This window comes from Gopherus flavomarginatus, chromosome 4 (genome assembly GCF_025201925.1).
Source record: "Gopherus flavomarginatus isolate rGopFla2 chromosome 4, rGopFla2.mat.asm, whole genome shotgun sequence".
NCBI classification, from domain to species: Eukaryota; Metazoa; Chordata; order Testudines; family Testudinidae; genus Gopherus; species Gopherus flavomarginatus.
The window spans coordinates 95,954,650-95,967,192 of NC_066620.1; positions in this window are offsets into that span (position 1 = coordinate 95,954,650).

Here is a 12,543-nt window from a genome sequence, read left to right on the forward strand (position 1 = left end):
ATTTCAAGAAGTAGGCTTGCAAGTTTTTTACTTTACATTATATAATATACATTACAAAAGAACTCTACATCCTGCACTGACAAAGACCACTAGAGTTTTAAACCGGCTAGTATAGGAAACACTAACATCTTGCTGGCTCAACAAGGACTCTCTCTGGGTAGATCTATACTGCAGCTAAAAACCCACAGCTGGCCCATACCAGCTGACTCAGGTTCACAGGGGCTTGGGCTAAGAGGCTGTTTAATTGTGGTGTCCATGTCAGGGCTCAGGCTGCAGCCTGAGCTTTGGGATCCTCCCTTCTCACAGGGTGCTAGAACCTGGGCTGCAGTCCAAGCCCACATGTCTACACAGCAATTAAACAGCCCCTTAGCACAAGCCTGGGCCAACTGGGGGGGTTTAATTGCAGTGTAGACATGTACTCTGATCCTATCACAGAGGGTTTCATAGGCTAATATGCACTCCATTGAGCTGTGGACTAAAATGAAGCTAAGTACTTTCTCAAGTTTTTTTTTTAAAGTGAGATTGGGGTCTCCATAAAATGTTGATTGGAAAGGAGTCTGAGAAATTAAGTTTTCCTCTAGTTCCAGAGACAAATTTACCAAAAGTACAAAGCTATACTTACCCAGGGTTCCAGCTTAGACTCATGTGTACTTCTGAAATTTGAAAAATGCAAACTCAAAATTACTAAGTGCACCTATTTACATACACAAAACAGTTCCATACAGCATTCTCTCCTAACCTAAGGCATCAAATACCAATATAAAGAAGTACAACATAAAACAAAAAAGATTTTAAACCCCAAAGGAAAACCCCTGTCTGAGCTATTTGTAGACAGACAACAGGAGTTGCTGTTCTGTCTCCAATCTGTTCTGCTTTCTGCTGCCTGACCTCTATATCACAGCTGTGCTGCAATGTTTGATTGCACACCAGTACATGTTGACACCACTCCGATGGGCTGCAGATCACAATTTTAGGCAGCCTTCCACTGCACCTGAACAGAGTTCTTGACTCAGAGAAGGAGACTATTGTCCTGTTGAGTACTATGCAGGCCAATGGGAAATGAGCCCAATATAGAAGTGTTAGCACATAAACTAGGCACCTGAGTGGAGTAGCAGGACCTACAAGAAAGATTAAGCATGAAGACAATTACATACTAGCCTCCAATGGCATAGTAGTGAGTCACTGAGCTGCATTTGGAGGGCCTACCAGAGCACACAAGGACAAAGAAGAATAATTTATTTCCACCTTGGGGAACCAAAGATGGGAAATGCCACAGAGATTTGGGACAAAAGGGGAACGGAAAGTAGCATACTCACATCTCATACACAGATGAAGGCTTGAGTGGAATGAAGTAGAAAAATTCCCTGAACTGCAGAGGATTTAAAACTGAAATAAAGGATCCTGAGGAAAAGAAAAGGGAACTCCAACTCTCCTTTTCTAGGAACTCCAATCTCAACCATTCCCTGGGAAAAAACATGACAACATGAGGGCTGTCAGGCATCTTATGCTTCTATCAACTGGATTTCTCTTGAGAACTTCCTTTCCCCAGGATCCCCAGAAAGTAAAAAAAAAAAAAGCCACCTACATTGAACTAACAGAAAGACACACAAAACCAACACACAAAAGAAATTTGAGTAGATCATACTGCCAAAGCCTCCAAAGCAAAAATACTATTTTCATAGTCTCTCCACTCCAATAAATCCCTTAATCCATTCCCTCTAATGGAAAGAAAATTAGAAATAGAAAAAATGAAAAACTATGATTCAATATAATTTAACATTTTTATTCAATATAAAGCACGTTGCCAGGTAATACACACTCTAATCATTCCACCTCTCTACTAATGCTGCAGAATGGATTCTGTTAATAGAACTACTTCCCCTCTGCTTTCACCTCATGTGGGCACTTAGACCTGGGCAGAGTGGGTGGCAAATGCTATCACTTTGTTCCGGTAGTAATTTTGCACTCCCTTTGCAAGTGACTACATGAGGTGCAAGGAAGTGGAGCAACCAACTCTCAGGTCAGGGCCTACTACAGCAGAGCCAGTCTGCAGGTAACCTAAGGAGCATATCTGGCCAGCAGTAGGCTGTCTGATTGGTTAGCAGAATTAGCAGACTGGGTCTTAAGCCCAGCAGCAGTTCAATGGCTGCTCAAAACATTTGACCATGGCTGTGATTTTTCTTGTGCCTGTTTACCCCTAGCCTTTGGTTCTAACCCTTGGCTCCGATTCCTAATTACCAACTCCTGTGCTAACCATGAGGCCTGACTCCTGCTCCAACCAATGGGAATGATCACCCATGTCCTTGTCACTGACATAGTGACTCATTTAGATATTCTGTCCTCACAAGTGTTTCAAACCTATAAATCACGAAGTCCAAGTGCAAATCACATGCAACTATTATACCTAGTGTCTCCATTAATTTTTGTTAGCAACAGTAACTCTTAATTCTATTTTATAAATCTCCAGCAGAGCTCACTTTGACTAAAAGGAAACAGGAAACCCACAGTACTTTCTGGTTTCTCAGAATTTTGTTCATTCAGTGTTTATCTCTTTTGTCATCAGAGCAATGTGTGACTACTTTCCAGCAGAACTTGTTAAAGCCTAGAATTCAGGAGGGGTGATTACAGTTTAAATAATAACAATAATCTATTTGGTTTACAGACTCTATCATGTGAAAGTCAGGATAATCCTCCTTGTGCATTCCTCTCTCATCCACACACACCCAGTTTCAACTCTCCCTGGATTTGTCCTCTGGTTAGACTACCAGATAGGTGTGCCCACTGGGGACTCTGAAATAGAAATTATCTAATTATCTTTGGTTTTTTTTCTATAGAGCTTATACCTGTGCCTCACTTCTGTTTAAAGTTAACCTTTCTCCGTTGCTATGTGTTTTGATTCACATTTCCTGTTCACTTTGAGTGCAGCCAGTTCTAGATTCTTCATGTTCTTCCACAAAGGAGAGAGAAGGCCACTCTCTAGGTAAATGTGACAAATAATAACTAAAATTACAAGTGTGTACCAGGGGTGCTGGAACAATTTGTATAGTGAGGATGCTGAGAGCCACTGAACCAAGCTGTAAACCCTGTATCTACTGGAAACCACCTCAAGCCAGCAGGTGCAGCAGCACGTCCCACATCTCGAGTTCCAGCACCTATGGTGTGTACAGGTGAACAAATGGTTCAGGCAAAAATCCAAAGCCAGGTTTGTCTTCTGATCTATGTTTCACAGGCTGGATAATGACATGAGACAACTCCAGACTTATTAAAGAAAAACAGCTCTTTATTCAATCAGCAATCCATGATCCTCCCTCCAGGTTCCATGATTACTATGATCAAAGCTCAAACACTACATACTCAGTTCAACAGATGTCCTCTTGCAAATGTTGCAATATTTTGCTGCATTGTACATTCCCATGCTGAGGCCTCTCAGACCTTATGCATATGATCTAGGGAATAGGAGAGAACCACCACCTTCCGGTGTGTAGTGCAGCATAGTTCCATGCTGTAGGACTGCAGAAGCGTAGTCTTGTTGTTAAGGTCCTAGATAGTACTAAGGATATAGGAGTTCAATTCCTGCCTCAACCATAGACTTTCTGTGTGATCTTGGGCATGTTTTTTAGTTACTCTATGCCTTGGTACCTCATCTCTAAAATGAAGATTATATTCCTCTGACTTCCAAAGAACTTGTAAAGATAAATTCATTAGAAACTTGTTAGGCAATCACATTACAGTGACAGGAGTCATGTAAACTGATATTCAGATCTCATTCCCAGCCTACAGACAGAGGGATAAGCAAGACTGATGCTCTACAAATTTGTCCCTAGATAATGCAGGTGAATAATGACTATATATTCCTGAGGGCATTAGTTGCCAAAAAATTAAAAATTCTGTGCATAACATTTTAAAATTCTGCAAGTTTTATTTGTCAATAAATAAATGCAGAGGCTCCAGCATGGCACTAGGGAGCACAGGCCACTGGCTGCACAGAGGTGGGAGATCACCCTGCAACATCCCCACCCCAAGACACTGACTCAGCAGTGATGCTGTACCCAACCCTGACACAACACAAGGCCTGGACCTGTCCCAGAAACATATTGGGGCCCTGCCTCTCTGCACCAGGCACACCAGGTGTGGGGCAGGCAGGCTCAACGAGGCAGGATCCAAGTGTGGAGAGGCCCAGTGTGGGGGGATCGAGGTGTGGGTGAGAGGGTTCTGTGTGGGGCAGTCTGGGTACAGGCAGCTCAGTGGGGGGGGGGGATCTATGTGTGGGGGGGATCTGGATGCACAGAGGCTTGTTTGGGAGAGGTTCCAGGTTCAGGGGCAATGGAATTCTTCAGGGGCTTCCAGGTGAAGGTGGTTGGGGCTCAGTGGAAGGGTCTGGGTGTGGGGGTCTCAGCAAGGGAGTCTGAGTGCTGAAGGAGTAGGGCTTGGTGGGGATCTGGGTGAAGCAAGTTGGGTGTCAGTGGCTTAGGGGTCTGTATGTGGGGGCTCAGGGTGCTGCAGGAGGTGGGACTCATCAGGGTGGGGTTTGAGTACAGGGAACTCAGTGGGGGGTGGTTTGGTTTCTGAGGTAGGGGTCAAGAGGCAAGAGGTCTGGATGCAGGGGAGCTCCAGATGCAGTGAGGAGGGGTTGGGTATGGAGGACGAGGGGGGTTCTGGATGTACAGGGTGAGACTTGGAGTGGGTGTCTGGGTACAGCAGGTCCAGATGCACCAGGGTTGAGTGGATGGGGGAGCAACTCCCCATACAGTGACCTCTTACCCCTGCAGCTGAGGAGCAATGGGGGCAGGAAGCAGGGGGGGATACTGAACTTCCTGCAGCTGGGGAAGGTTTCTGCGGGTGGGTCTGACACAGCCCCAGCTACTCCTTGCAGGTGAAGAGGAAATCCCATCCTCTCCTGCCTCCAGTCCAGCCTGGACTAGCAGCTGATCCCAGCTCAGGGTAGGAACCACTGGCTGGGGAGCCCATAGCCCCATGGTGATTTACCTCTCTGCCAGCTGCCTGAAATTATGTACCTGCACTTCTAGAGAATGGTGCATGACTGCTTTTGCAGCTTCCCTTTGCTTCCCTGTCAGAAAGTCATTTTTTGTGCAAAGAAATCTGCGGGGGAAATGAATTCTGCACACACACAGTGGTGCACAATTCCCCCGGGACTATCTATAGATGCAGTGGAATTGAAAGGAAGAAAAAAGATAGCTGGAATACAAATTCAAGGATTCCTTAATGGCAGAAGAAAACAGAGTGTTTCAATGGGGAAATGAAAATGTCCTTCTTGTCAGTGTTGAGAAGAGGGTGGACAGGGAGATTCAGTGCCATTTGCACTTTAAAGATCAGGGACCAAACTGAGACCTAGTACCAAGCAATGCTCTACTCTTTTTTCCCCACTTTTTTCCAAAATATACACACACCATTCCTCACCCTTCTGCATGCTAGATCAGGCTGTTCCTTATTTCCTCTCACTGCCTGGGTACCAGCAAGAGGGTCATTGAGAGCATAAGAAAAACAGTCTCCTTGCTTAGTTCAGGTGCCAGGTAGTGGGCTAAAAGTCCTGCTCTGCTACTACAGCTCCAGGAGAGAGCATGTTCAGTTGCTCTGGAGAGATGGTGTGCGCAGTCTGATGACACGGGAGAGAAGAGGGGCTGGTGCATGCTCAGTACAGACAGAATCTTTGGAGAATTCAGTGGCCAAACTCTGACAAGTCTCTACTGAGGATATGCAAACTGTAATTATTTTTAAAAGGCTCTTAACTCTGTGTGACAGTTACAGTATCCAATCAGATCTACTAACCAGACACTCAAAGTCCAGTTACTGTGGGCAGAAGAGGCAGGGAGGCACCAGGTCATCACCCGTGCCATGCCAGCCCCTATTCCATGAGGGCTGCCTCCTACCTGCATTGGGTGGCTACAGCTCCCAGCCCAGCTCCAAATGAGTCCCTCCCAACCTGGGGGGGAGGGGAGAGAGAGGGGGAAAGCAGCAAGTGACAAGGAGACGGGGGAAGATGAGTGAATGGGGGAAGGAGTGGGGCAGGGATGGGGCCTCAGGGAAAGGGTGGGGCAGGGCCAGGGCCTTAGGGGGAAGAGACAGGGCAAGAGTGGGGCTTCAAGGAAGAGGCGGGGTGAGGGAGGTTCTGGCACTCCTGCTGGAGTGTACAGTTTTTAAATACAGTAGAAACTCGAAGATACGAACACCAGAGTTATAGACTGACTGGTCAACCAGACACCATGTGAAAGGGAGAGGGACAAGCTGTTTTCACACACACACACACACAGCCCTCTGCCCAGAGAGGGACAAGCTTGCAAACTCATGCCAGGATTGAGGAGGGAGCTCAGCTGCTGCTGAAGCCTGGCCTGGACTGTCAGCTGCTGGATCTGGAGCCCGAACTGCACTTTGCAAAGAGTTACAAACATTTCAGAGTTACGGACAACCTCCATTCCTGAGGTGTCCATAACTCTGAGGTTCTACTGTATTTCAAAATTGACAACCCTAGTAGTCAGCTCTCTCAGAGTAAGAGCACAGTGATCTGGCTGCTGCAACTGGAGCTCTCGCAGGCTGGTTGATGAGTTTCCAGCTTCTTCCCAAATCCCAAAATTTTAATTAATTAATTTTGTGCTCCTGTCAAGGCTGATTCCCCACTCTGGCACTTCGAGTGCAGAAGGTGGGGGGCTCACAAGGACCCTAAAAATTAATACTTGTCACTCCAGGCTCGTATTAAACTCCCAAGGATACAACTTTTCTCTGACCTTGGATTGGTAGATGCTGCCACCACCGAAATGCAAAACCTTTGAGAACTCAGGAAGGCACACTTGGGAATTCCTACCTGTGGGGTACCCTCGAGCCATTTCACCCCTCCTCCAGTGAAGATCTGAGAAAAAAAAAAAAGGAAATCAGCTGTTGCCACCAGCTGATTAAACAATATGTGCACAAACCTCATAAGACACAAAAATCCAATTCTGTTCTTAAAAAAGGTAAATGTTATTAGTAAAAAAAAAAGAAGCAAATACATCTGGGAATTTAGGCTTTTGCTAGATTAAAAAAAAAACAACTACAAGGATTAAGCATCAAGAATAGCTCTCTTGAGATCCAGCTTAAAAGGGATAAACCTAACCGTGTCTTCCTAGACATGTCCTGATCTACTTACTTATCTGGGGTTTTAGATGAGTAGTTTCTAGGTATGATATGGATGATTTTTCATACCTGGCCCACACTTCTCACAGCATAACTGCTCCCTGTCTGCCTCTCCCCGAGAACAACAGACAGATAGACAAAAGAGGAGTCTTGTTTCAATTTTTAAAAGTTCTAGCCTTTCCATTGGCTCTTTTGGCCAATTGCCCACTCACTTCTTTTTACCTATACATAGCAGTGAGATTTTTTTAATCCTTTACAGGTATAGCAATTAGAGGACAGCTACTAAGAGGGATTTCATAGCTACTAACTGGCTGAGTGTCCATAAAAGGGAGCTCCCCCCACCTTCATTTATCACAGCCCCACCAGCCCAGAAATAATTATGCACCCCCAGACCTCTATCTGCCCATCCTTCAGCCCATCAATGTATTATGCACTCAAACTCCCAAATCCACATCTGTCCCATGAAGCGCCTCCACTCCCTCTGCAGTTGCAGTGTTTCTTCACACACACACACCCCAAGTCTGTTGTTGCCGGAATGGAGAGGGAAGGATGAACAGACTGACCTATTGTTCACGTGAGGAGAGGGAGAGGAGGGAGCAAAGCCAGACTGAGGAGCTATTTCTGCTTTTCCCCCCCGAGAATGGTACTTGCCCCCTTTGACCTCTCCCCTCCCAAAAATCTCCTCTGGGCTTCTAAGGGGGAGCTCTGCCCACCTCTTGCAGCAGCCCAATTTGGCTGCCTTTCCACAGGAGGCTGGGAAGTGGGGAAGGCAGCCAATCCGAAGGAGTTTTTCCCTCTGGGGTGGAACTCATGTGGAGGCTGGAACTTGCGGCATCATTGAGAGACTGGCTCAAGTAGGGTCCAAAAACACATTCTTCATGACGAAATCATGAGAACTGGCAATGCTGCACAGTTTCTCCCAAAAATTCTTACAACCAATTCATTAATATGGGCAAAACAACTTATTTTCCCAATTTTGTTCTCTGAAATGGATAAACCATTTTTGCTGAAACCTTCCAAACAACCTCAGCCTGGGGAAGACACTGGTCATGGAAATTTTCAGTCTGAATGGTTAAAGTTTGGCAAAATGATAAGCAATTTAAACTAGGATCTTATCATAGGAAGTGTCAGGTAAGCTTTTTCATAGATTCATGGAGTTTTAAGGCCAAAAGTCTGATCTCATGTATAACATAGGCAATTAAATTACACCAAGTTACCCTGTATTGAGCCCAGTAACTTGTGTTTGGCTAAAGCAGATCTTCTAGAAAGGCATCCAGTCTTGATGTGAGCCATCAGCAGATGAAGAATCCACCATTTCCCTTGGTAGTTTGTTCCAATGCTTAACTAACTTCACGGTTAAACATTTGTGCCTAATTTCTAAAATGAATTTGTCTGGCTACAGCTTCCAGACACTGGTTCTTTTTATGCCTTTCTCTGCCAGATTAAAGAGCCCTCCCAGTATTTTCTCCACAAGAAAGTACATACACACTGTAATCAAGTCACCTTTCTGTCTTCTTGTTGATATATTAAACAGATTGAACTCCATAAAAGGAAAAGGAAAAGCTGGAAAAGTTGACTGTCAAGCTTATGCTCATACTTGTCAGATGGCTGGCATCAGAGCCTACCCTACTGTTAAATTTTATCTCTACCAAAGAGCAAAGGTAAATATTACTTTAAATATGATTCACACAAACCATGATTTGAGGACTTCCATGGGCCAGACACAGGTTTGATACAGGAGTGGGTGGGTGAGATTCTGTGGCCTGCGTCGTGCAGGAGGTCAGACTAGATGATCATAATGGTCCCTTCTGACCTTGAAGTCTGAGTCCTTCACTGTAGTGAAAGAGACTTTCCTGTAAAGACAAAAGAATTACAGTGACACCTTGTGGTGAAAATATCCTTTTACATCAGTTATGATATTCTTGAGACTTGTCTGACAACAAGGTGCTGATACTTGTGCTTCTAATACCGTATTTCTTCTGCTCCATGGAAGTTTTCTAAAAAACACACAAGATACAGTATTGTAAGTAGAATTATATCCACTAAAAAGATTATTTCTAAAAATAATCTAAGCAGCCAGCTGGCCAGGAGTTTGAACCAAAAGCATAACTAGAACTATAGCTTCTACTTAATATTTCAACATGACTAATAAAATAAATAAATCAAACATATAAAAATTACCACTTATTCTCATTGAATGGAAACATATGTTTCTTCATTCATCCATCATTTGGAGAGGCAGCTGGATCTAGTGAATTGATTTTAGGAGTTTGTGTTAATATTTATAGGTGCAACTGTCTAAATTTGCTTACAGATCAGATTGTTAAATACCCATAAAAATTGAGATTAGGTTTCAAAATCAATCCTTTAATGTTAGAGTCTACTTTATATTATGTTGTTAGTGAATTTGATTAGGAGGTGGTCTCATAAATTTGGTAGAGATGGAGCCAAGCAATGAATTGAATCTGGGCCTGAACTTTCCTAATGTTCAAATAAGCTAACTCATTCTAACAAGGAGAATCATGTATGAACAGATCCTGCTCCTCTATTTTCTGGTTGGATTTTAATAATCATAATTTTATTTGTATACAATTTTTCAATTCCTTTAGAATGTTCTATCTGTATGTGTTTTCCATTCATTTTTGACAACATAAGGGATCATTCTGTAACTGATATAAAAGACAAGAAATAATGTATTAATTCTAAAGTATCAGTGCAATTGGAAAAATATTTGAAACATTTAGAAGAAAACAATATTAATATGATGTTCTTAAAATTGTAATAAAGTTGATAAGATTATATGCATATATGAGAGCTATTAATTTCTAACATGCATACACATATGGAACTATTATTTTAAAAGGTCCTTGTGAAAATTCTATCAGTGCTAGATAATACATGAAACTCTACAACAGACATGTAAACACTGAGCTTTTCCATCTTAGCATTGTTCAAGTGCTGATATGATAAGAAAAAGGTTACTTTATAAAGGTACATGATGAAATGAAAAGTAATTTGTCTTTTGTGATATATAGAAAAATTGTCAGTGAATGAATGAATAGAAAACTGTCAGTTAATGAGGGGACCAGAAACAAGTGGGTGTATGTACAAGAAAGCTGGTAAAATACACAGTAAATGCCCAGTCCTTTAAACACTTACTCATGTGCCTAACTTTACTGCCATCAGGGTTCCCTCCCCATTCTGAACTTTAGGGTACATACGTGGGGACCCACATGAAGACCCCCTAAGCTTATTTGTACCAGCTTAGGTTAAAAACTCCCCTATTCTTTGGATTAAGTAACGCTGCCACCACCAAGTGATTTAAACAAACATTTAGGGAGGGCCACTTGGAGCCCTACCTTCCCCAAATATCCCCCCAAGCCATACACCCCTTTTCCTGGGCAGGCTTGAGAATAATCTCTCACAAATTGGTACAGGTGAACACAGACCCAAACCCTTGAATCTTAAAACGATGAAAAAACAATCAGGTTGTTAAAAGAAGAATTTGAATTAAAGAAAAGATAAAAGAATTACCTCTGTAAAATCAGGATAGTAAGTGCTTTACAGAATAACAAAAGACTCAAGAACACAGAGGATCTCCCCTCTAGGCAAAACCTTAAAGTTACAAATCCAGGGATAAACCTCCCTCTAGACAAGTGTAACCCTTCTGCCCCTCTGAGTTGGCAGCAACAAGGGCCGGGTTCAGTATCCAGGGGTTCCGTTTCAATAACCCAATGCCAAACCAGCTCGAGCCCCCACCCAGTGACCTGGGAAAATCTTACACACACCCCTAGGCGCCTCAAAGAGGCAATGCTTCCCCTCTCGCAAGCACAGAGTCTCGGTGTAGCAGAAAAGGTTTAATACATGAGATAAACAACAAACACTAAATTGGGAAAAACACCTCAACTAGAGTTCATAGACCAAACCGTGAGCAAAGACCCACCCCAGGAAATTGGGCTGTGTCCTCTTTCCTGGGCTCTTGAGTCCAGCAACCCCCAAATCACCCACAGTCCCAAAAGTCCCACAATCCCAAAAGTCTCTGTCCTGGGTCAGTGCAGCCCCAAAGTTCGAGAGTCCATCTGCAGAGGTCCCTCCCCCCAGCCTGGGTAGAAAGGGGCACCTTACGTGGTCCAGGGCCAACTGTCCTGCCTCTCCGTGGGTTCTGCTTCTGCCTTCTCCACGAACTGCTCCGCTTTACCAGCCTCTCCACTCTGCTCCTCCAGCCATCCTTACAACCTGCTTCGCTCCACCAGCTGCTCTGCTCCACCAGCTGTACTGTGGGCTGCTCCAGTTGTCCCTGCAAACTGCTCGCTCTGTGGGCCGCTCCACCTGTCTCACAGCTACTCCGCTCTGCCAGCCGCTCTGCTCCACCAGCTGTCCTGTGATCCGCTCCAGCCATCCCCACAAACTGCTCCACTCCACCAGTGGCTCTGTTCCACAGTATAGCTTTGGGCTCCCCACTAGTTAGCACAGTACTCAGTGCTCTCAGCTCAGTAATTTCAACTCTTTAGTGATTTTCAGCTCTTAGTGATTCCAGCTCATAGTAGGGGAGCCCCAGTGTTAGTGCACCATTAGCCCAAAGTGAGTTCAGCTCAGTAACCTGTATCTAGATTCTTACAGGAATAAAAAAAATCAACTCTAACATTCTACAGTGGAGAGAGGAGGGGGTGGAACTGGTGCTTCTGGCTCCACAAGGCAACTGCACCACCAGGCACAAATACCTATCCCCAGCCTCTCTCAATTCTCTGGGTTTTGGAACCCATGTCCCTTGTCTAGCAAGTACCACCCAACTGAGGGTGAGTCATTTGTCACCAAGCAGTCCCACAGCTCGGCAGTCTGGGATAGGGTAGGCGTGCCTATGCAAATACACTCTCTGAAATTCTTTCCACCAGATGTCAGTGTAGAGCTTATCCTGACACTGCTTACACAAGGAAAATCACAAGCCAAAATAAAAGTAAGTTAACACATTTTGTTATTATTATTTACTAACTCTAATCGAGTTGGATTGCTTGCCTTCTTTATCTGTCTCCGGCAAGCACACCGAACAGACAGACCAAGAACAGACTAAACAAAGCCTTTTCCCCCTCCCCAGATTTGAAAGTATCTTGTCCCCTTATTGGTCCTTTCGGTCAGGTGCCAACTAGGTTACCTGAGCTTCTTAACAACTTTACAGGTAAAAGGAATTTTGTGCCTCTGGCCAGGAGGGATTTTATAGTACTGTATACAGAAAGGTAGTTACCCTTCCCTTTATATTTACGACAACTTCCATGAATAATCCCAGTGAAATCAAGCTTGATGTTCACTGGATCAGAGTCTAAGGGTATGTCTGCATTGCAATGATATGGCTGTAGCTGTCCCAAGTCAGCTGATTCAGGCTCACAGGGATTGGGCTACCAGGCTGTAAAATTGCAGTGTAGA